The sequence below is a fragment of the Arachis ipaensis genome, chromosome B10 (assembly GCF_059453495.1).
Source record: "Arachis ipaensis isolate K30076 ecotype BB chromosome B10, ASM5945349v1, whole genome shotgun sequence".
In the NCBI taxonomy this organism is placed as follows: Eukaryota; Viridiplantae; Streptophyta; class Magnoliopsida; order Fabales; family Fabaceae; genus Arachis; species Arachis ipaensis.
This window is the reverse complement of record NC_142435.1, coordinates 53,853,404-53,877,134: the sequence shown is the minus strand read 5'-3', so window position 1 is coordinate 53,877,134 and position 23,731 is coordinate 53,853,404. Positions and strand designations below refer to the sequence as shown.

General features: G+C 38.3%; 1 pseudogene; it reads left to right on the top strand.

Annotated features, from left to right (window-relative positions):
* Positions 1 to 3,661, top strand: part of LOC148580072 (uncharacterized) — a 53,204-nt pseudogene extending 49,543 nt beyond the window's left edge.
* Positions 3,662 to 23,731: the final 20,070 nt, after the last annotated feature.

The following is a 23,731-nucleotide window of genomic DNA, read 5'->3' as shown; positions in this document are numbered from 1 at the left end:
GTAGATTTTCATGCTTCCTTTGATTTAATCAACCATGTATGAATTCATGCTATTTCATGAGGTTTTATGCTATAATTGTCACATATTATGAAAGAATGAATATCTCATGATTTTGAGCATAGCTTTGATGTGTTTGGTTGATTAATGATAGGTGAAGAAAGCTTGGAGAAAGGTTGAAGAAAGAAGGAATGGCTAGGAGGAAGAGAGGGCAAAAAGTTTGAGCAAAAGTTTGCCTCAAACTTTAGCTCAAACTTTTGGAATAAGTGAAAATGAACCAGGGAGCAAAAAGCTGGACCAAAAGTTTGCCTCAAACTTTTGTGCAAACTTTTGGGCAAAAAGCTGGAGCAAAAGTTTGCCTCACTCTTTTGTGCAAAAAGCTGGAGCAAAAGTTTGCCTCAAACTTTTTGGCAAACTTTTGGCATCACAAATCAACACCCTGGAGAGCAAAAGTTTGCGCCAACGTTAGCCTCAAACTTTTTGGCAAACGTTGGCGCATGAACAACACACCCTGGAGAGCAAAAGTTTGCGCCAACGTTAGCCTCTAACTTTTTGGCTAACGTTGGCGCCATGAGTGTGCAAGGGGAGGCCAACGTTGGAGCAAAAGTTTGACCCCAAACTTTTGCCCCAACATTGGTATCAGCAAAAGCGGGTGGCTGATGTGAAAAGTTGGAGTAAAAGTTTGCCTCAAACTTTTACTCAAACTTTTACTCAAGCTTTCATGATTCCAAACCCGGTTCAATTCGGTTCTTCTCCAAACTCCAAGAGCAATCAACCAAGGCCTCTCTCAACCCAATTCCATCAAGAGCAAAGGCCCAATTGAAGGCTTGAAGACCATTTGAAGAAAGTGTATAAATAGCATAGGATTTAAGTTTTTCGGGGAGCTTCCCCAGAGGAACATTCAACCAATCCACCTGGTGGAGCAGACAATAACAACAACAACCCACCCCAGAGGAGAGTTTTGGCCTCCTATACCTTTGTAAATGCTAGGCATTGTGGAAGCAGCATTCTCACCCCTAATGTCAATGCAAACAACTTTGAATTGAAGCCACAACTCATTACATTGGTCCAAAACAACTGCTCGTTTGGGGGAGGACCATTGGAGGATCCAAATCAACATCTATCTACCTTCTTAAGGATTTGTGACACTGTCAAGTCCAATGGCGTGAATCCTGAGACCTACAAGCTTCTGCTGTTCCCATTCTCATTAAGGGACAAGGCCGCACAATGGCTTGAGACTTTTCCTCAAGGAAGCATCACTAGCTGGGATGATTTGGTGACTAAATTTTTAGCCAAATTCTGTCCACCTCAAAGAGTTATCAGGCTAAAAACTGAGGTGCAAACATTCACACAATTGGATGCTGAAAATCTGTATGAAGCATGGGAGAGATACAAGGCTCTGCTGAGGAAATGTCCACCAGAAATGTTTACTGAGTGGGACAAGCTACAGAATTTCTATGAAGGACTCACTCTAAAGGCTCAAGAATCACTTGACCACTCAGCTGGAGGATCATTGCAACTGATGAAAACAGCAGAAGAAGCTCAAAATCTTATTGACATGGTGGCCAACAATCAATATTTCTTTGCTCACCAAAGAAATCGCCAACCATCACAGAGGAGAGGAGTAATGGAGCTAGAAGGAGTGGACTCAATCTTGGCTCAAAACAAGATGATGCAGCAGCAAATTCAACAACAATTTGAGCAAATGACCAAGAGGATTGATAGCCTCCAAGTTGCAGCAGTTAACACAAGCCAACCATCATCCACATGGGGGCAAAATGAAGAAACTCAAGAAGAACAACAACAAGAGCAAGTACAGTATATGCACAACCAAGGACCAAATGAAGTGTATGGTGATACATACAATCCATCCTGGAAGAACCACCCAAACCTCAGATGGGGAGATAATCACACCCAAAACCAACAACCATGGCAGAGGAACTCGAACCAAAACAACCCAAGAAGCAACCAAAACCACAACCAGCAGCAAACTAACCAGAACCCCTACAGAAAACCTCAAAACAACTACCCCAACCCCAACCAGTACCAATCCAATAACCAACCCACCAACCAAAATGCCTACCATCCACCATCCACATCTCATAACCCACCTCAAGTATCACCTGAATCTCAAAGACTCACTAACTTGGAGACCTTGATGGATAAAATGTTGAAACACCAGGAAATGACAACCAAGAACCATGAAGCCTCCATAAAGAGCCTAGAGAGGCAGATGAGGCAAATCTCCAAGCAGATCTCTATTGAGAGACCTTCAAGCTCTCTGCCGAGTGACACAATTCCAAATCCTAAGGAAGAATGCAAGGCAATACAAGTAAGGAGTGGGAGAACATTGATGAGCAATAATGACACTACAAAGAAGCAAGCAGAGAGCAGCAAAAGGCCAATAGAAGATGAGGAGCAAACAAAGGCAGATGAAACCAAGGATCAAGTTGTGATGCCAAACAAGAGCATTGAGAAACTCAAAGAGAAGGACAACCAACCACACGGTTCAAAAGAAGTAACTCAGGGACAGCAGCAAATAGGAAAGAGCATCACACCTCCACTGCCATATCCCCAGAGGTTCAACAAAGAAACTAAGGACCAACATTTTCATAAGTTCCTTGAGACTTTCAAAAAGCTGGAAATCAATATTCCTTTGGCTGAAGCACTTGAGCAAATGCCTCTGTATGCCAAGTTTTTGAAGGAGCTTATCAATAAGAAAAGAAGTTGGGATGAGAAAGAAACCATACTGCTTACTGAGGAATGCAGAGCCTTGATTCAAAAAGGGCTTCCTCCTAAGCTTGAGGACCCAGGGAGCTTTTTGCTACCTTGCACCATTGGGGAATTAACCATCACTAAAGCAATGTGCAATCTAGGAGCAAGTATCAACTTAATACCATCCTCCTTGGTAAAAAAGTTGCATATAGAGGAAGTTAAACCAGTACAGATATCTCTAGAGCTAGTAGATAAGTCAACGGTATACCCCAGGGGTATGATTGAAAACCTTCTGGTCAAGGTGGACAATTTCATATACCCTGCAGATTTTGTGGTTCTGGATTCAGATGGGGATGATGGTGATTCTATTATACTGGGAAGGCCATTCTTGGCCACTGCTAGAGCTATCATAGACATAGAGCAAGGATAACTAACTCTCAAGATGCATGATAAGAGTGTCACTCTGAAGGTGTTACCAGAAGCACAGTTTGGTAATGAGAAGAAAAACTATATGGAACTTGACAAGGAAGAATCACAGTTAAAGGAAGAAAGCAACAAGGCGATTCACAACAATATCCCAAGGCAAAAGATTGTGCAAACTGATGAAGAAGTCCAAGAGAATATTGGAGTATTAGCCACTGAAAGAATGAAAGATCCCCAAGGTAAGCCTACGGCCAGAAAAGAAAGATCAACAAAAGAAAAGATGAAACGCAGAAACAAAACAAAAAGGGGTTGGAAGAACAGGAAGATTCCAACAGAGGGGCTTTCCAAAGGTGACAAAGTGCAACTGATATATCAACCGCTGGGAACAAGCCAACAGACTGATGACTATTACACTGTCAGCAACATACTCTCATTAGAGCACGTTGAAATTGAACACCAGAGAACAAAAAGGAGGATCACAGTCAGGGGAGACAAGTTGAGGCACTACAAGCACCAACCTCCATAAAAGAAAGCCCCAATGTCAAGCTAGTGACAATAAAAGAGCACTTATTGGGAGGCAACCCAACCTGAGGTAGTTTTATTTTCATAGCTTTTTCAATAAAAATGTTGAATAATTAATATGTATTGCAAGGAGCTAAGTTTGGTGTTGCACACCAAAAATAACTCAAGAGAGAATGGAGGATTCCAAGTTTGGTGTTCCACCAAAACCTCATTCAAAAGCACATTTTAACTTCCTGCACACTGCTAGTTCCAAGCAATCAAACAGATTATTCAACCACTTAACTTTTTTTTTAGTCTTAAAACTTCATAACCTTTAGCAAGGACACAAAATTTTTCCTAGAGTTAACCTGCTGTATCCAGAAAAGTGGCAAGAAATTAAGTTTGGTGTTCCCACACCAAATTGAATCCACAAGCCACAATCAATTCATGCATACTAACTGGTCATCTAAGGGCTTGAAAAGCAAGCAACTTTTGAGAATTATGCAGGGAATTCACCACCATTTGAAGACACTATGCATCATAACTCAAAAGGGCACAATAGAAGGAAGGACAAAGGAACTGCAAACCAATAGGTTGTATTTACACTCAACTCTTACTGTTGAAAAATGTTTTGACTTGTGTTTTGTTAAAGTGTTCATCTAATACAAGTAGAATCACTCTTAGAATAAGTAAGCTAGTCTATGTGTGTGCTTGTGTGTTTACTTTCACTAAACAAAACGCATGCTTTGTCCCCTGCATTTTCAATTCAATAAAAGAAATGTTTGAATGTGAAGTGAGATAGTTCTCTGTTAGATAGAAGTACAATAAAAGTAAGTGGTGGTGTGTGTGTGTGTGATTGTATAATAGCTCACTTTAGTGAATAAGAGAACTAGGATGTCTCCCTCTAAGTAGAAAGTGGCCTACTGTCTATGAATCTCAATCAAATAAAAATCCTTGGTTAGAAAGAAAAACATAAAGAGAAAGAAAAAAAAAAGGGAGAAAAAGAAATAGCCAAAGAGTGGCAGAACAAAAGAAAAACAAAAAGAAACAAAGTTGGACACCAATAGCTTGAACCTCAGAACATATGCCTGTGGTGTCTTTGTATTAGGATCTGCTTGGATTATTAAGCTCTTTGGAGTGCATCAACACTTGATGACTTGGGTTAACTAACCCGGGATCATCAGCTGAAAGTCCACTATCAAGAGCAACCTAACTACAAGGCATTTAGTAGCCCAAAGAGGTGCTGGGCATCAATGTTCTAAGAAGGAATGTGAGCCAAGTGTCTATAGTGAATAATGTGTCAAGTATAAAGAAAAGGAAATGAACTTGCTACACATGACACTCAAATAAAGCTTATGAACAAAATAATAGCCAAGGATAAAGAAATAATGAGAGGTCATAGCAGTATGTTACTTGAAGCTTGAAGGAGACTTTCTAGGCTTAAGAGTCAATAAGAGGTGAGTGTTTACTGATGCGCATAAACTTGTTATGCTACGATTTAGGAAATTGCACGATCGGCAAAATTCCTTCCGGCAAGTGCACCGGTTATCGTCAAGTAAAAACTCACAATAGAGTGAGGTCGAATCCCACAAGGATTGGTTGAGTGAGCAATTCGGATTAGAAGTATGTTCTAGTTGAGCGGAATCAAGATTTAGATGAGAATTGCGGAATGTAAAATTGCATGAATTAAAGAGCGAGAAGCTAAATTGCTGAAATTAAAAGGGATGGGGGTGATTGCATGAATTTAATTGCAGAATGTAAAGAGAAAGTGGTAGATCAGAAATGGGGAATTCATTGGGTGTTAGGAGATATTGAGATCTCCGAATCAAAACATTTTTATTCCTTCCTCAATCAATGCATTCATTGAATTTTGCTTGGCAATCTTATATGATTGGATCCCAATCCCTTGGCTCACCAATTCTCTCTAAAAACAAACAAATTCCCAATCCCTTGGTTTAAATGTTCATAAGAAGAGATGATGCTCGATCACTGATTATACCACACAGTTTCATGAACCACAATTTGGTAGGATTACATGTCACAATATCCATCCAAACCCCAATCCAATTCACTGTGAGAAAGCTTCTCTAGCATGAATCCTCCATTCCTTTCCCAAGGTTCCGAAGGATTCCAATTATGGGTAGTTTCTTTCCCAAGACAACTACCCAATGGAATTAGATCGAGAAGCTTTCTAACAAAATTCAAGAGAAAAGATTGAAGAAGAAGATAAAACTATTATTGATTCATTGAATTACAATAGAGCTCCCTAACCCAATGAAAGGGGTTTAGTGAGTCATAGCTCTGAATTCAATTACAAAACTAAAAGAAAATGATCCAAAGTTCTCCGTGTGTCCAAACTTCCCCCTCAGGGGCTGGATTCCCCCTCAATCCCCCCTTCAAATGCAGAAACTAAGGCCTTTAAATAGGCTCCCTAAATTACAAAATGAAAATGAAATTCAAAGCAAATTACAATCAAATGAAAATAAACTATTCTAGATGATTCTTGTGGCCTTGATTTGGTGTTGTTGATGGGCCTTGCTTGCTTGAAGGGTAGAGTGACATAATTGATCCAAAAAGGATAATGATCCATTAAACTACACTCAAACGTTGCACCCCCCTTTCTTGAGTCGTCACTTTGTTCTCTTGTCAACCTTGCCAATTTGATGCCAAATATAGACTATTATACCTCGTTGGAAAGCTATGGATGTCAGCTTTCTAACGCAACTGGAAGCACCTCAATTGGATCTCTATAGCTCAAGTTATGCTTGATTGAAGGTGACAAGGTTGCTGGTTGGTTTGACAGCGTTTAAGCCAACGTTTAAGTCACTTAAACGTGCTCGAAAATGCCAATTTTGGGAGCTCAGTTGCATTGTCCACCCCATACTTCTATACATCGTTGGAAAGCTCTGGATGTCTACTTTCCAATGCAACTGGAAGCGCATCATTTGGAGTTCTACAACTCGAGTTATACTCCATGGAAGGTGAAGAGGTCAGCTGGCCTGATTGCATGTTGGTACTATGCTCTTCTATGCACATTACGGGGCTGTTTTCTCCCTCAATTTTTAGTATCCACCATGCATGCCATATATGCTTGGAAAGCTCTAGATGTCTTCTTTCCAATGCATTTTGAATCACCTCATTTGGAGTTTTGTAGCTCAAGTTATTTATGTTTGAAGAAGGCATGGTCAAGCTGTTCCATATAACACGTTTAAGCTCCAGTTTAAGCTTAAACTGGAGCTTAAACGCTGGCACTCCCTGGAGGCACAAGCTCGAGCACGTTTAAGCTTCAGTTTAAGGTTAAACTGAAGCTTAAACGTGGAAATGAGAAAGCAACCCTGGAGGAGAAAAATAGTCGAACACGTTTAAGCTCCAGTTTAAGGTTAAACTGGAGCTTAAACGTGGAATGCTCCTGGTGCCTTTCATACTTCTGGCGTTTAACCTCTAGTTTAAGGTTAAACTGGAGGTTAAACGTGGAAATGCTCCCCTGGTGAGATTCTCACTTCTGGCGTTTAACCTCCAGTTTAAGGTTAAACTGGAGGTTAAACTTCAATTCCAGCATTATATGGCTTGGTAGTTTAAGTTCCAGTTTAAGCTTAAACTGGAACTTAAACTCCACATGTGATATTCAAGCTTCCTTTATTGATTTTGTTGCTTCCTTGCCTAGCCTCTTCTTCCCTGAAATCATCCAAACAATTGCATCAAAGTCTTGCAAAATTTCATGAGAAATCTTCCATTCATAGCATTCAAGTAATATAACTAAAAACTCATGGAATTTGCATCAAAATCTTCATGTTGAATGATTTAAGACAAGCATGACTATTTGGCCCAAATGATTACTTAAGGCTCAAGAAAATGCATAAAACAACTAAAAATAAAAGAAAAAGGCTAGTGAAACTAGCCTAAGATGCCTTGGCATCACAACACCAAACTTAATCCTTGCTTGTCCCCAAGCAAGTTCTGAATTATTGAGAAGAAAGAATGAAACAGAAAGTAAATTCATTAGCCATATCAGTAAGTAATTGACATTGATTAATGGCGTGTTCATGCAGAAAGTTGTTGCAGCATCACTTTATTGTTTCTTAGGTAAGAATGTCACTTTTTATGTTTCCACTAAAACACTGCTATGGCCTCTTGTTATTCACATATCCTTGGCAAGTTTCTTTTCTTTGTTTTTCTTTTTCTTTGAGCTTATTTGCTCCTTGTTGCTCAGTGTCATGTGTTGCACAAGCCTTTGGCATTTTCTTTTTCTTATCAGTGCACTACACATATCCACTACAGGCATTTTAGTTCACATTTCTTCTTGAGACATTGGTACCCAGCACCTCTTTGTGTGACTAAATGTTTTGTATTTAGGTTGCTCTTGATAATGGACTTTTGGTTGATAATCCCGGGTTAGTTAACCCAAGTTACCAAGTGTTGAAACACTCCTCAGAACCTATTCATCCAAGCATATCCTTAATACATAAACACCACAGGCATTTGTCTCAGAAGTTCAAACCATTGGTGCCTAGCTTATTTTCTCAATTTTTTGCTTTTTGGTTGCCCTTTTTCAGTGGCTTTTTCTTCTTCTTCTTCTTTCTTTTTCATGGCCAAAGACATTTATTCATCAAGATCCATAGACAGCATCCTAATTTCCACTAAAAGTGACAATTCTAACTTTATTTCTTAGTGAGCTGACTATTCAATCAAACATGCATACCACCACTTAATCTTATTTGATTTCTTACTAAATGGAATTGAGTTACTTTTGTTCAAACATTTCTTTTATTTTATGGAAACAGAACAAGCATGGCAAGCATACATTTAAGCAAGTGAAGTTTATCCAGACACTTAGACTATCACTTATTTGGAAATTAAACAAACAGACAAACAAAAACTGCAATGACTCAAACTTAAAGCAGGGGTGCATGCAAACTTCAAATATCAGCAATTCAAAGTACAAGTAATTAAGTGACAATACAACCTTTTAGCATCTTCTTTGTTGTTCATCATCCTTCCTAGCCTTGGTGTTCTCTTTGATGATGATGTATATTCCTTCCATGAGATTGATTGTCTTCCTGCAAAGCTATTAGAAGTTGCTTGTTCCCCAAGCACTTTGAGAATTGGTTAGCATGCATGGATGTTTGTAGGCCTCTGAACTTAGATTGGTGTGTGAACACGAAACTTAGTTCCTTGCCATATGCAGCAATTGGGATCATATGCAGAAAACCTCATGTGCTTTTATTAAGAAAATAACTATGAACTAGAAAAAGAAACTATGAACTAGAAATTAAACTATTGTTTAAGTAGTTTCCCTGATTGGTTGGAGCTAGTGACTAGTCATGCTGAGGTAGAAATGTGCTTTTAATGAAGTTTTTTGGTGGAACACCAAACTTAGAATCTCACATTCACCCTTGAATTGTTTTGGTGTGCAACACCAAACTTAGCTCCTTGCAATACAGATAAATCTACTTAACTCTTTTATTGAAATAACTAGAAAAGAAAAACTACCTTTGGTTGGGTTGCCTCCCAACAAGCGCTTCTTTAACATCATTAGCTTGACATGCTGTTCCTGACTTTCTTCCTCTTCTTCCAGTTTGTTAAGAGGAATGACTTCAAGTGGATAAAGGAGCTAGTTAGTGCCCCTTGTTGTGAATGCTTCTTTCCAGCAAGCTTTCCCTTGTGATTGGCTTGAGTGAACTTGCTTGTTGGCTCAGGAGTTGGATTGTTCTTCGACCTTCTCTTCTTCATGGATATGATCCTTTGTTTCTCGATCACAATCCTCATTTTGGTGCTTGTTTCTACTGCCTTCACATCCTTGATCTCAGAACTTGGTTGTTGTTGGACAGTTGGAGTATCCTGTTCATCAAAAGCTTCCTGAATTTGTGGTTCAATGAACCCTTCCTCTTTGCAACTCTCTGTGTCATTGGAGTGTGATCTCCCTTGATTGACTTTCTCCCTTTCTTGTTCTTCTGATTCCTCCCTTGGGTTTGCCATGGTATCACTAGAAGAATTGTGGGTAGGGATTTGCTTTGATAGATATCCAATTTGTGCTTCTAGCTTTTGAATGGCAGCACCATGATTTTGTAAGTTGGATATCACTTCTTCCTTAAAGCTTTTCAAATCGGTTATGTCTTGACTCATGGTTGCAAGCATTCCTTCTATCCTGTTTAATTGATCTTGAAATTGTTGGTTCGGATTAGGTTGATGAGGTTGATTATCTTGGCTGTGATATGGTGGCTGGGAGTATGTGTTTTGTGTGGGCTGATAGAGTCTTTGGTTGGAGTGTTGGTAGTGGTATGAATCTTGTGTGTAGTGGAATGAGTCTTGTGGATAGTGAAATGAATTGTATGAATTTGAGAAGGAATTTTGTGCTGAGAAATGCTCAAGTGATGAAGAATTTGGATATGTAAAACTAGGAGGTGAGGTTGGATAATTCAGAGGTGATGGTTCTTGATGAATGGGGTGTGAATAAGTGAAATCTCTTTGGTTTTGATCTTCCCAGCCACAACTTGAGTAGTGATCAAATTCACCAAAACATGGACCATTTTTTCGCTCTGGGAAGTACCCCGTTTCCTGTTCCTGATACTCCCACCCACCATGAGCATAATAACATGAATCATTCTGTGGTGGTGGAGAGTTTCTCATGAATTTTGATTGACCAAAAGATGATGGATACTCCTTTCTTTTTTGCAATGTGCTCAGTCTCAAACAATACTCATCCAAAGATAGTGGAAATTCCATAGTGAGGCAATATCACAAACAGCTAGTGGTTAGTATGCTAACAAGTGAATAAGCAAAGAAAACAAATTAAAATTTGCAGAAATTAGCAGTAATAAACTGAAACAAAAACTATTAACAAAAGAAAACAAAAATTGCTCAATCTAGTTAACTTCCAATTGGAGAATTGTCAATCGAAAACCAATCCCCGGCAACGGCGCCATAAACTTGATGCGCATAAACTTGTTATGCTACGATTTAGGAAATTGCACGATCGGCAAAATTCCTTCCGGCAAGTGCACCGGTTATCGTCAAGTAAAAACTCACAATAGAGTGAGGTCGAATCCCACAAGGATTGGTTGAGTGAGCAATTCGGATTAGAAGTATGTTCTAGTTGAGCGGAATCAAGATTTAGATGAGAATTGCGGAATGTAAAATTGCATGAATTAAAGAGCGAGAAGCTAAATTGCTGAAATTAAAAGGGATGGGGGTGATTGCATGAATTTAATTGCAGAATGTAAAGAGAAAGTGGTAGATCAGAAATGGGGAATTCATTGGGTGTTAGGAGATATTGAGATCTCCGAATCAAAACATTTTTATTCCTTCCTCAATCAATGCATTCATTGAATTTTGCTTGGCAATCTTATATGATTGGATCCCAATCCCTTGGCTCACCAATTCTCTCTAAAAACAAACAAATTCCCAATCCCTTGGTTTAAATGTTCATAAGAAGAGATGATGCTCGATCACTGATTATACCACACAGTTTCATGAACCACAATTTGGTAGGATTACATGTCACAATATCCATCCAAACCCCAATCCAATTCACTGTGAGAAAGCTTCTCTAGCATGAATCCTCCATTCCTTTCCCAAGGTTCCGAAGGATTCCAATTATGGGTAGTTTCTTTCCCAAGACAACTACCCAATGGAATTAGATCGAGAAGCTTTCTAACAAAATTCAAGAGAAAAGATTGAAGAAGAAGATAAAACTATTATTGATTCATTGAATTACAATAGAGCTCCCTAACCCAATGAAAGGGGTTTAGTGAGTCATAGCTCTGAATTCAATTACAAAACTAAAAGAAAATGATCCAAAGTTCTCCGTGTGTCCAAACTTCCCCCTCAGGGGCTGGATTCCCCCTCAATCCCCCCTTCAAATGCAGAAACTAAGGTCTTTAAATAGGCTCCCTAAATTACAAAATGAAAATGAAATTCAAAGCAAATTACAATCAAATGAAAATAAACTATTCTAGATGATTCTTGTGGCCTTGATTTGGTGTTGTTGATGGGCCTTGCTTGCTTGAAGGGTAGAGTGACATAATTGATCCAAAAAGGATAATGATCCATTAAACTACACTCAAACGTTGCACCCCCCTTTCTTGAGTCGTCACTTTGTTCTCTTGTCAACCTTGCCAATTTGATGCCAAATATAGACTATTATACCTCGTTGGAAAGCTATGGATGTCAGCTTTCTAACGCAACTGGAAGCACCTCAATTGGATCTCTATAGCTCAAGTTATGCTTGATTGAAGGTGACAAGGTTGCTGGTTGGTTTGACAGCGTTTAAGCCAACGTTTAAGTCACTTAAACGTGCTCGAAAATGCCAATTTTGGGAGCTCAGTTGCATTGTCCACCCCATACTTCTATACATCGTTGGAAAGCTCTGGATGTTTACTTTCCAATGCAACTGGAAGCGCATCATTTGGAGTTCTACAACTCGAGTTATACTCCATGGAAGGTGAAGAGGTCAGCTGGCCTGATTGCATGTTGGTACTATGCTCTTCTATGCACATTACGGGGCTGTTTTCTCCCTCAATTTTTAGTATCCACCATGCATGTCATATATGCTTGGAAAGCTCTAGATGTCTTCTTTCCAATGCATTTTGAATCACCTCATTTGGAGTTTTGTAGCTCAAGTTATTTATGTTTGAAGAAGGCATGGTCAAGCTGTTCCATATAACACGTTTAAGCTCCAGTTTAAGCTTAAACTGGAGCTTAAACGCTGGCACTCCCTGGAGGCACAAGCTCGAGCACGTTTAAGCTTCAGTTTAAGGTTAAACTGAAGCTTAAACGTGGAAATGAGAAAGCAACCCTGGAGGAGAAAAATAGTCGAACACGTTTAAGCTCCAGTTTAAGGTTAAACTGGAGCTTAAACGTGGAATGCTCCTGGTGCCTTTCATACTTCTGGCGTTTAACCTCCAGTTTAAGGTTAAACTGGAGGTTAAACGTGGAAATGCTCCCCTGGTGAGATTCTCACTTCTGGCGTTTAACCTCCAGTTTAAGGTTAAACTGGAGGTTAAACTTCAATTCCAGCATTATATGGCTTGGTAGTTTAAGTTCCAGTTTAAGCTTAAACTGGAACTTAAACTCCACATGTGATATTCAAGCTTCCTTTATTGATTTTGTTGCTTCCTTGCCTAGCCTCTTCTTCCCTGAAATCATCCAAACAATTGCATCAAAGTCTTGCAAAATTTCATGAGAAATCTTCCATTCATAGCATTCAAGTAATATAACTAAAAACTCATGGAATTTGCATCAAAATCTTCATGTTGAATGATTTAAGACAAGCATGACTATTTGGCCCAAATGATTACTTAAGGCTCAAGAAAATGCATAAAACAACTAAAAATAAAAGAAAAAGGCTAGTGAAACTAGCCTAAGATGCCTTGGCATCATTTACATATCCACATAAAACCCCATGAACTACCAATAACACTCTACTAGCATGAACATCCTCTTCCATTTCATTCTTTCTTCTCAATAAATCATTTCTTGCTTGGGGACAAGCAAGCTTTAAGTTTGGTGTTGTGATGACAAGTCATCTTAGCCTAGTTTCACAAGCCTTTTTCTTTTGTTTTCAATTGAATTATGCACTTTCTTGAGCCATAAGCAAGCCAATTGGGTAGATTTTCATGCTTCCTTTGATTTAATCAACCATGTATGAATTAATGCAATTTCATGAGGTTTTATGCTATAATTGTCACATATTATGAAAGAATGAATATCTCATGATTTTGAGCATAGCTTTGATGTGTTTGGTTGATTAATGATAGGTGAAGAAAGCTTGGAGAAAGGTTGAAGCAAGGAGGAATAGCTAGGAGGAAGAGTGGACAAAAAGTTTGAGCAAAAGTTTGCCTCAAACTTTAGCTCAAACTTTTGGAATAAGTGAAAATGAACCAGGGGGCAAAAAGCTGGACCAAAAGTTTGCCTCAAACTTTTTGGCAAACTTTTGGCATCACAAATCAACACCCTAGAGAGCAAAAGTTTGCGCCAACGTTAGCCCCTAACTTTTTGGCAAACGTTGGCGCATGAACAACACACCCTGGAGAGCAAAAGTTTGCGCCAACGTTAGCTTCTAACTTTTTGGCTAACGTTGGCGCCATGAGTGTGCAAGGGGAGGCCAACGTTGGAGCAAAAGTTTGACCCCAAACTTTTGCCCCAACGTTGGTATCAGCAAAAGAGGGTGGCTGATGTGAAAAGTTGGAGTAAAAGTTTGCCTCAAACTTTTACTCAAACTTTTACTCAAGCTTTCATGATTCCAAACCCGGTTCAATTCGGTTCTTCTCCAAACTCCAAGAGCAATCAACCAAGGCCTCTATCAACCCAATTCCATCAAGAGCAAAGGCCCAATTGAAGGATTGAAGACCATTTGAAGAAAGTGTATAAATAGCATAGGATTTAAGTTTTTAAGGGAGCTTCCTTTTTAGAATTTTCAATAATTGCAGTAGAGAGTTTTCTTTTCGGTTTGATTAGTGCACTTAGTGCAGAGCTCATTTTACATTCTAGCATTGTTGTTTTAATTCAAGAGAATTGGGGAGGAGAATTGATCTCTCTTCTTCCTTGTTCTTGCCCAGCACTCTTTAATTTTCTTGCTTCAGATCTTGGGTGGAGAATTGAAGAACTTCTGTTTCAATCTCACCTTGGGATCTTGTTTAATTCTCTGCTTAATTGAATTTCAGTTTCGGTTAATTGCTTCTTCATCTACTTTCTCTGCAATTTACAATTTACATTTCCTTTGCAATTGTTTTTGTTGGATCTAGGAAGGCATTGAGATCTAGACTTGGTTATCTAGTCTCTTGGGTCTTGAGATCCGGAATTCCAATTTTACAACCTCTGTTTAATGTTTTTCAATCTCATTTACAATTCTGTTAGATCCGGTTCAATCCAAGTTATCTTCTACTCCTCTGCTTGTTGCAATTTTACTTTTCCTTGTTTAATTTCTGCAAATCCAATTCCCAATTCCCTTTACAATTCAAGCCATTTACATTTCTTGCAATTTAAGATTCTACAATTTACATTTCTTGCGTTCTAAGTTTCTGCCATTTAATTTCTTGTTCTTTAAGATTCAGCACTTTAAATTTCAGTTCTCTTTAAATTCAATGCAATTTACCCATTCCCTTTACTTTCCATGCAATCTAAATTCTGCAAATCACAAATCACTCAACCAAATCTTGATTCGCTTGACTAAATCAACCACTAAACTAAAATTGCTCAATCCTTCAATCCCTGTGGGATCGACCTCACTCCCGTGAGTTATTATTACTTGATGCGACCCGGTGTACTTGCCGGTTAGTTTTGAGTTTTGTGTCGGATCGTTTTCCGCACATCAAGTTTTTAGCGCCGTTGCCGGGGATTGATTAGATTGACAATGATTAAGTGAGGTGGCAGTTTAGATCAAGCACTTTTTCTTTAATTTTTGACTGACACACTAACTGTTTGAATTTTTGCCTGAGCTAATTGAAACCTCACTTTAGCAATAGAGTGAAGTTCTCTTGGTTTATCTTGCTGAATATGATTCTCATAGCTTGATAAATAAACAAGAAAAGTGATTTTCGTTCATTAATCTCTCAAGTTTACCAACTGTTTGACACATGGTGTCAACTAATCCTCTGACTACATTCTGGCATGAGAATATCCAATTTTCATTTGGATTGTTTGTGATTGTGCAGGTCATGGAGGAAAGGAATCCTACAGCAAGAGGAGAAAAACTGAGGCATTATGATTTCCAGCCTCCATAATCAAAGAGCAAGATGTCAAGCTAGTGACAATAAAAGAGCGCTTGTTGGGAGGCAACCCAACCGGAGGTAACCATATTTTCATATCTATTTTAATAAAAAGGCTAATTAGTTTTATCTATATTGCTAGAAGCTAAGTTTGGTGTTACACACCAAAACAATATAAAGGAGAATGAAGGATTCTAAGTTTGGTGTTTCACCAAAATCCCATTATAAAACACATTCTCACTTTCTGCATAATGCTGGCTTCAAGCATGTTGGATGAACTAGTTAACTATTCTGCTGTTTCCTAGTTTTTAGTTTTATTGCTTTTGAAAAAAAAAAAAAACAGAGTTTCACACATGGTTAATTCGATGCATGAGAACCACTGGCAAGGTACTAAGTTTGGTGTTCCCACACCAAAGTAAGTTCAAAAGCCCACAAATAAATCATGCAAGCTAACCATTTCTTCTTTCAAGTGCTTGGGGAACAAGCAACTTTCAATATCACTGCAGAGTACCATACAAACTTTTGGGAAGATTAAGCATCATCAACCAAAGAGATGAAAGATGAACGGGAAGGCCAGCACTAATGATGATGAGAAGAAGGAAAGCAAGCGAACTCCAAAAGGTTGTATTGTTAAGTGATTATTTTACATCAAGCACTGCTATGATTGAAAGTGATATAATACCACTGCCTGTCTGCATAGTATAGTTCTCTATAATTCAATAAGCAAGATGCTTGATCATTCACAACATTTTTCTCTTCAAAACTTGTTTGCACTCAATATTCAAAAAAATGCATCACATGAAAGTTCTTTGAAAAGAAGGATTGAGGAATTAAACAATTTTGAGGCAAGCAAAAGATTAGGAGAAGTGGCGGTTCTAGTTGTATGATTATGTATTGAGGTTGCATGCTTGTGAAAACTTGCATGGGAGCTCATAGGCAGGACATGAAGTTCAAAGAAGTATTGTGGAGATTCTCAAAAATTTATTGATCCAAGAAGCAGCAAACAAAACAAAAGAAAGAAAAAGAAAATACAAAAACAAAAAGAACATGGCCTAAGGCTCTGAGCATCAATTACTATGCAGAAAAAGAAAGAAGAAACAAAACTCAAAGAGTTGTTAGCCTAGTAAATGCTTGTGGTTGAGTTGTGTCAAGGAAAGAGGCTTGAGCAAGTAAATCTTTAGGGGTGCTTTAATACCTAATACCTTAAAACCAACTGGTTTAGGAGTATTGATTGAAAGCTTATCTAAAGAGCCGCTTTGAGACATGACACTTAGAGTCGAGGCCAAAGCACAGAAACTATAAGCTGCTTCAAGGTGACTACATATAAAGAGATCTCCATGATACCATTTGGATGAAAATCCTAAGACCTAAGACTCCCAATATGTGAGGACTAGTGAGCACTGAAGCCCTTGCATGAGCATATGATTTAGAGTTCACCCCACTGACACTTAATCACTTCACTCACAGGACCTTTCAATTTTTTCTTCAATTCGTCTTAATTGAAAGAACCTTTGAGCAAAATTCATTTCTTGCTTGGGGACAAGCAAGCTTTAAGTTTGGTGTTGTGATGACAAGTCATCTTAGCCTAGTTTCACTAGCCTTTTCCTTTTGTTTTCAATTGAATTATGCACTTTCTTGAGCCATAAGCAAGCCAATTGGGTAGATTTTCATGATTCCTTTGATTTAATCAACCATGTATGAATTCATGCTATTTCATGAGGTTTTATGCTATAATTGTCACATATTATGAAAGAATGAATATCTCATGATTTTGAGCATAGCTTTGATGTGTTTGGTTGATTAATGATAGGTGAAGAAAGCTTGGAGAAAGGTTGAAGCAAGAAGGAATGGCTAGGAGGAAGAGAGGACAAAAAGTTTGAGCAAAAGTTTGCCTCAAACTTTAGCTCAAACTTTTGGAATAAGTGAAAATGAACCAGGGAGCAAAAAGCTGGACCAAAAGTTTGCCTCAAACTTTTGTGCAAACTTTTGGGCAAAAAGCTGGAGCAAAAGTTTGCCTCAAACTTTTTGGCAAACTTTTGGCATCACAAATCAACACCCTGGAGAGCAAAAGTTTGCGCCAACGTTAGCCTCAAACTTTTTGGCAAACGTTGGCGCATGAACAACACACCCTGGAGAGCAAAAGTTTGCGCTAACGATAGCTTCTAACTTTTTGGCTAAAGTTGGCGCCATGAGTGTGCAAGGGGAGGCCAACGTTGGAGCAAAAGTTTGACCCCAAACTTTTGCCCCAACGTTGGTATCAGCAAAAGAGGGTGGCTGATGTGAAAAGTTGGAGTAAAAGTTTGCCTCAAACTTTTACTCAAACTTTTACTCAAGCTTTCATGATTCCAAACCCGGTTCAATTCGGTTCTTCTCCAAACTCCAAGAGCAATCAACCAAGGCCTCTATCAACCCAATTCCATCAAGAGCAAAGGCCCAATTGAAGGATTGAAGACCATTTGACGAAAGTGTATAAATAGCATAGGATTTAAGTTTTTCAGGGAGCTTCCCTTTTAGTTTTCATAGAGCTTTCTTTTCGGGTTTGATTGGGGAGTTTTGTAGAGAGCTCACTTTTACATTCTAGGATTGTTGTTTTAATTCAAGAGAATTGGGGAGGAGAATTGATCTCTCTTCTTCCTTGTTCTTGCCCAGCACTCTTTAATTTTCTTGCTTCGGATCTTGGGTGGAGAATTGAAGAACTTCTGTTTCAATCTCACCTTGGGATCTTGTTTAATTCACTGCTTAATTGAATTTTAGTTTCGGTTAATTGCTTCTTCATCTACTTTCTTTGCAACTTACATTTCCTTTGCAATTACTCTTGTTGGATCTAGGAAGGCATTGAGATCTAGACTTGGTTATCTAGTCTCTTGGGTCCTGAGATCTAAATTCCAATTTTACATCCTCTGTTTAATGCTTTTTATGCCCATTTACAATTCTGTTTTTAGATCCGGTTCAATCCAAGTTATCTTCTACTCCTCTGCTTGTTGAATTTTATTTTTCCTTGTTTAATTTCTGCAAATCCAATTCCCAATTCCCTTTACAATTCAAGCCATTTACATTTCTTGCAATTTAAGATTCTGCAATTTACACTTCTTGCGTTCTAAGTTTCTACCATTTAATTTCTTGTTCTTTAAGATTCAGCACTTTAAATTTCAGTTCTCTTTACTTTCATGCAATTCACCCACTCCCTTTACTTTCTCTGCAAATTAAATTCTACAAATCACAATTCACTCAACCAAAACTTGATTCGCTTGACTAAATCAACCACTAAACTAAAATTGCTCAATCCTTCAATCCCTGTGGGATCGACCTCACTCCCGTGAGTTATTATTACTTGATGCGACCCGGTGCACTTGCCGGTTAGTTTTGGGTGTTTTGGAGAAATTCGTTTTTCCACAAAAATACTCATCAAGTTTTTGGCGCCGTTGCCGGGGATTGATTAGATTGACAATGATTAAGTGAGGTGGCAATTTAGATCAAGCACTTTTTCTTTAATTTTTGACTGACACACTAACTGTTTGAATTTTTTCCTGAGCTAATTGAAACCTCACTTTAGCAATAGAGTGAAGTTTTCTTGGTTTATCTTGCTGAATATGATTCTCATAGCTTGATAAATAAATGAGAGAAGTGATTTTCGTTCATTAATCTCTCAAGTTTACCAACTGTTTGACACATGGTGTCAACTAATCCTCTGACTACATTCTGGCATGAGAATATCCAATTTTCATTTGGATTGTTTGTGATTGTGCAGGTCATGGAGGAAAGGAATCCTACAGCAAGAGGAGAAAAACTGAGGCATTATGATTTCCAGCCTCCATAATCAAAGAGCAAGATGTCAAGCTAGTGACAATAAAAGAGCGCTTGTTGGGAGGCAACCCAACCTGAGGTAACTTTCTTTTCATAGCTATTTCAATAAAAAGGTTAATTAGTTTTATCTATATTGCAAGAAGCTAAGTTTGGTGTTGCACACCAAAACAATCTAAGGGAGAATGAAGGATTCTAAGTTTGGTGTTCTACCAAAATCCCATCATAAAACACATTCTCACTTTCTGCATAATGCTGGCTTCAAGCATGTTGGATGAACTAGTTAACTATTCTGCTATTTCCTAGTTTTCAGTTTTATTGCTTTTGAAAAGAAAAAAAGAAAAAGAGTTTCACACATGGTTAATTCGATGCATGAGAACCATTGGCAAAGTACTAAGTTTGGTGTTCCCACACCAAAGTAAGTTCAAAGGCCCACAAATAAATCATGCATGCTAACCATTGTTTCTAAGTGCTTGGGGAACAAGCAACTTTCAATATCACTGCAGAGCATCATACAAGCTTTTGGAAAAATTAAGCATCATCAATCAAGGAGATAAAAGAGGAATATGAAGACCAGCAATGATGATGATGAGAAGGAGGAAAGCAAGTAAACTCCAAAAGGTTGTATTGTTAAGTGATTATTTTACATCAGATATTGCTGTGATTGAAAGTGATATTGTACCCCTGTCTGTCTGCATAGTATAGTTTTTCTGTAATTCAATAATTAAGATTCTTGATCATTTACAACACTACACTTTTCACACTTGTTTGCACTCAATACTTCAAAAATGCATCACATGAAAGTTCTTTGAAAAGAAGGATTGAGGAATTAAACAATTTTGAGGCAAGCAAAAGATTAGGAGAAGTGGCGGTTCTAGTTGTATGATAATGTATTGAGGTTGCATGCTTATGAAAACTTGCATGGGAGCTCATAGCCAGGACATGAAGTTCAAAGAAGTATTGTGGAGATTCTCAAAAATTTATTGATCCAAGAAGCAGCAAACAAAACAAAAGAAAAGAAAGAAAATACAAAAACAAAAAGAACATGGCCCAAGGCTCTGAGCATCAATTACTAGGCAGAAAAAGAAAGAAGAAACAAAACTCAAAGAGTTGTTAGCCTAGTAAATGCTTGTGGTTGAATTGTGTCAAAGAAAGAGGCTTGAGCAAGTAAATCCTTAGGGGTGCTTTAACACCTAATACCTTAAAACCAACTGGTTTAGGAGTATTGATTGAAAGCTTATCTAAAGAGCCGCTTTGAGACATGACACTTAGAGTCAAGGCCAAAGCAAAGAAACTATAAGCTGCTTCAAGGTGATTACATATAAAGAGATCTCCATGATACCATTTGGATGAAAATCCTAAGACCTAAGACTCCCAATACGTGAGGACTAGTAAGCACTGAAGCCCTTGCATGAGCACATGATTTAGAGTTCACCCCACTGTCACTTGATCACTTCACTCACAGGATAGTACATGTAATTTTTCAAATCCATTCTGATTGTAAGAACCTTTGAGCATAATTCCTTTCTTGCTTGAGGACAAGCAAGCTTTAAGTTTGGTGTTGTGATGACAAGTCATCTTAGCCTAGTTTCACTAGCCTTTTTCTTTCGTTTTCAATTGAATTATGCATTTTCTTGAGCCATAAGCAAGCCAATTGGGAAGATTTTCATGCTTCCTTTGATTTAATCAACCATGTATGAATTCATGCTATTTCATGAGGTTTTATGCTATAATTATCACATATTATGAAAGAATGAATATCTCATGATTTTGAGCGTAGCTTTGATGTGTTTGGTTGATTAATGATAGGTGAAGAAAGCTTGGAGAAAGGTTGAAGCAAGAAGGAATGGCTAGGAGGAAGAGAGGACAAAAAGTTTGAGCAAAAGTTTGCCTCAAACTTTAGCTCAAACTTTTGGAATAAATGAAAATGAACCAGGGAGCAAAAAGCTGGACCAAAAGTTTGCCTCAAACTTTTGTGCAAAAAGCTGGACCAAAAGTTTGCCTCAAACTTTTGTGCAAACTTTTGGGCAAAAAGCTGGATCAAAAGTTTGCCTCAAACTTTTTGGCAAACTTTTGGCATCACAAATCAACACACTGGAGAGCAAAAGTTTGCGCCAACGTTAGCCTCAAACTTTTTGGCAAACGTTGGCGCATGAACAACACACCCTTGAGAGCAAAAGTTTGCGCCAACGTTAGCCTCTAACTTTTTGGCTAACGTAGGCGCCATGAGTGTGCAAGGGGAGGCCAACGTTGGAGCAAAAGTTTGACCCCTAACTTTTGCCCCAACGTTGGTATCAGCAAAAGAGGGTGGCTGATGTGAAAAGTTGGAGTAAAAGTTTGCCTCAAACTTTTACTCAAACTTTTACTCAAGCTTTCATGATTCCAAACCCGGTTCAATTCGGTTCTTCTCCAAACTCCAAGAGCAATCAACCAAGGCCTCTATCAACCCAATTCCATCAAGAGCAAAGGCCCAATTGAAGGCTTGAAGACCATTTGAAGAAAGTGTATAAATAGCATAGGATTTAAGTTTTTCGGAGAGCTTCCCTTTTAGTTTTCATAGAGCTTTCTTTTCGGGTTTGATTGGGGAGTTTTGTAGAGAGCTCACTTTTACATTCTAGCATTGTTGTTTTAATTCAAGAGAATTGGGGAGGAGAATTGATCTCTCTTCTTCCTTGTTCTTGCCCAGCACTCTTTAATTTTCTTGCTTCGGATCTTGGGTGGAGAATTGAAGAACTTCTGTTTCAATCTCACCTTGGGATCTTGTTTAATTTTCTGCTTAATTGAATTTCAGTTTCTGTTACTTGCTCTCTCATCTACTTTCTCTGCAATTTACATTTCCTTTGCAATTACTCTTGTTGGATCTAGGAAGGCATTGAGATCTAGACTTGGTTATCTAGTCTCTTGAGTCCTGAGACCTGAATTCTCATTTTACTTTCTCTGTTTAATGCTTTTAATGCTCATTTACAATTCTGTTTTTAGATCCGGTTCAATCCAAGTTATCTTCTACTCCTCTGCTTGTTGAATTTTACTTTTCCTTGTTTAATTTCTGCAAATCCAATTCCCAATTCCCTTTACAATCCAAGCCATTTACATTTCTTGCACTTTAAGATTCTGCAATTTACATTTCTTGCGTTCTAAGTTTCTGCCATTTAATTTCTTGTTCTTTAAGATTCAGCACTTTAAATTTCAGTTCTCTTTAATTTCATGCAATTTACCCATTCCCTTTACTTCTCATGCAATTTAAATTCTGCAAATCACAATTCACTCAACCAAATCTTGATTCGCTTGACTAAATCAACCACTAAACTAAAATTGCTCAATCCTTCAATCCCTGTGGGATCGACCTCACTCCCGTGAGTTATTATTACTTGATGCGACCCGGTGCACTTGCCGGTGAGTTTTGTGTCGGATCGTTTTCCGCACATCAAGTTTTTGGCGCCGTTGCCAGGGATTGATTAAATCAACAATGATTAAGTGGGTGAGAAGTCTAGATCAAGCATTTTCTTTATTTTTGTTCTCTGTTCTAAGTTGAAACCAAGGTGTTTGAGTTATTGCCTCAGTAAGAAATTCTTTCTCTATGACATGAATTTCAAATTTCATTGATGTTTACAAAATACAAAATGGAGTTCAACTCATCTTATGGTCAAACAAAATTTTATGGGATATCACCCACCATCACCAATCTCTAATGGTGGTTGGGAATATCACCAAGAAACTTCAAATTCTTGGCACTCCAATTCATGGAGCTATGCTTCAGAACCACAAGATGAGAAAGAAAATCATATGGGATATTTCCCTCCACCAAAAAATGATGCAAGTCATGATTCTAATGGTGGCTGGTAAGGGAATTCTAGTGCTCCATATGATATTCATCCAAAGATATCATCACTTGACCATACTTCAACCGAAAGCCCCTTTCAAAACTCACCACCCACACAAACTTCCATGAACCACTCAAGGCTTTCAGAGCTTGAGTCCATGTTCAAAAAAAATGAGGAGGAGGCAATGAAAGCCTGGAAAAGGGAAGAAATCATCCGTCAGAGGACGAATGAGCACCTGGAGAACATAAGGAAACACTTAGAACCATCAAACAGTAAAAATCAATCTGTAGGAGAGGAAGTGGAAAAACAAGAACAAAAGGTCCTTATGTCAAGTGAAAGTGCAATGAAGAAGGAGGAAAAACAAGAGGAAGAGGCTACTGAGTCAAGTGGATTTTTAATGAAGAATGAGGTGGTTAAAAATGAAACTACACTTGAGATGACAAAGGAACATGAAGAATCACAACTCTCACAAATTTCCCTGGACCAAAACGCCTCAACACTTGAATCCATGATTGAAAGGTATGAAGAGGAGGTGAAGAAAGCTTGGGAAGATCAACAAACCTCCTCCATAAAAGAGTTATTAAAACAAATGTTGAGTGTAAAAGAGGAAGTGGAGGAGCAAGAAAGTGAAGAAGTCATTCCAAACTCAAGTGAGGCAGAGAAGTACATAAAGGAGGAGTTCATGGAACCACCAATACAAGAGACTCTTGATGAAAAGAAGACTCCAACAATCACACAACCACCAAGACTTGGATTCAAAGAAGTGAA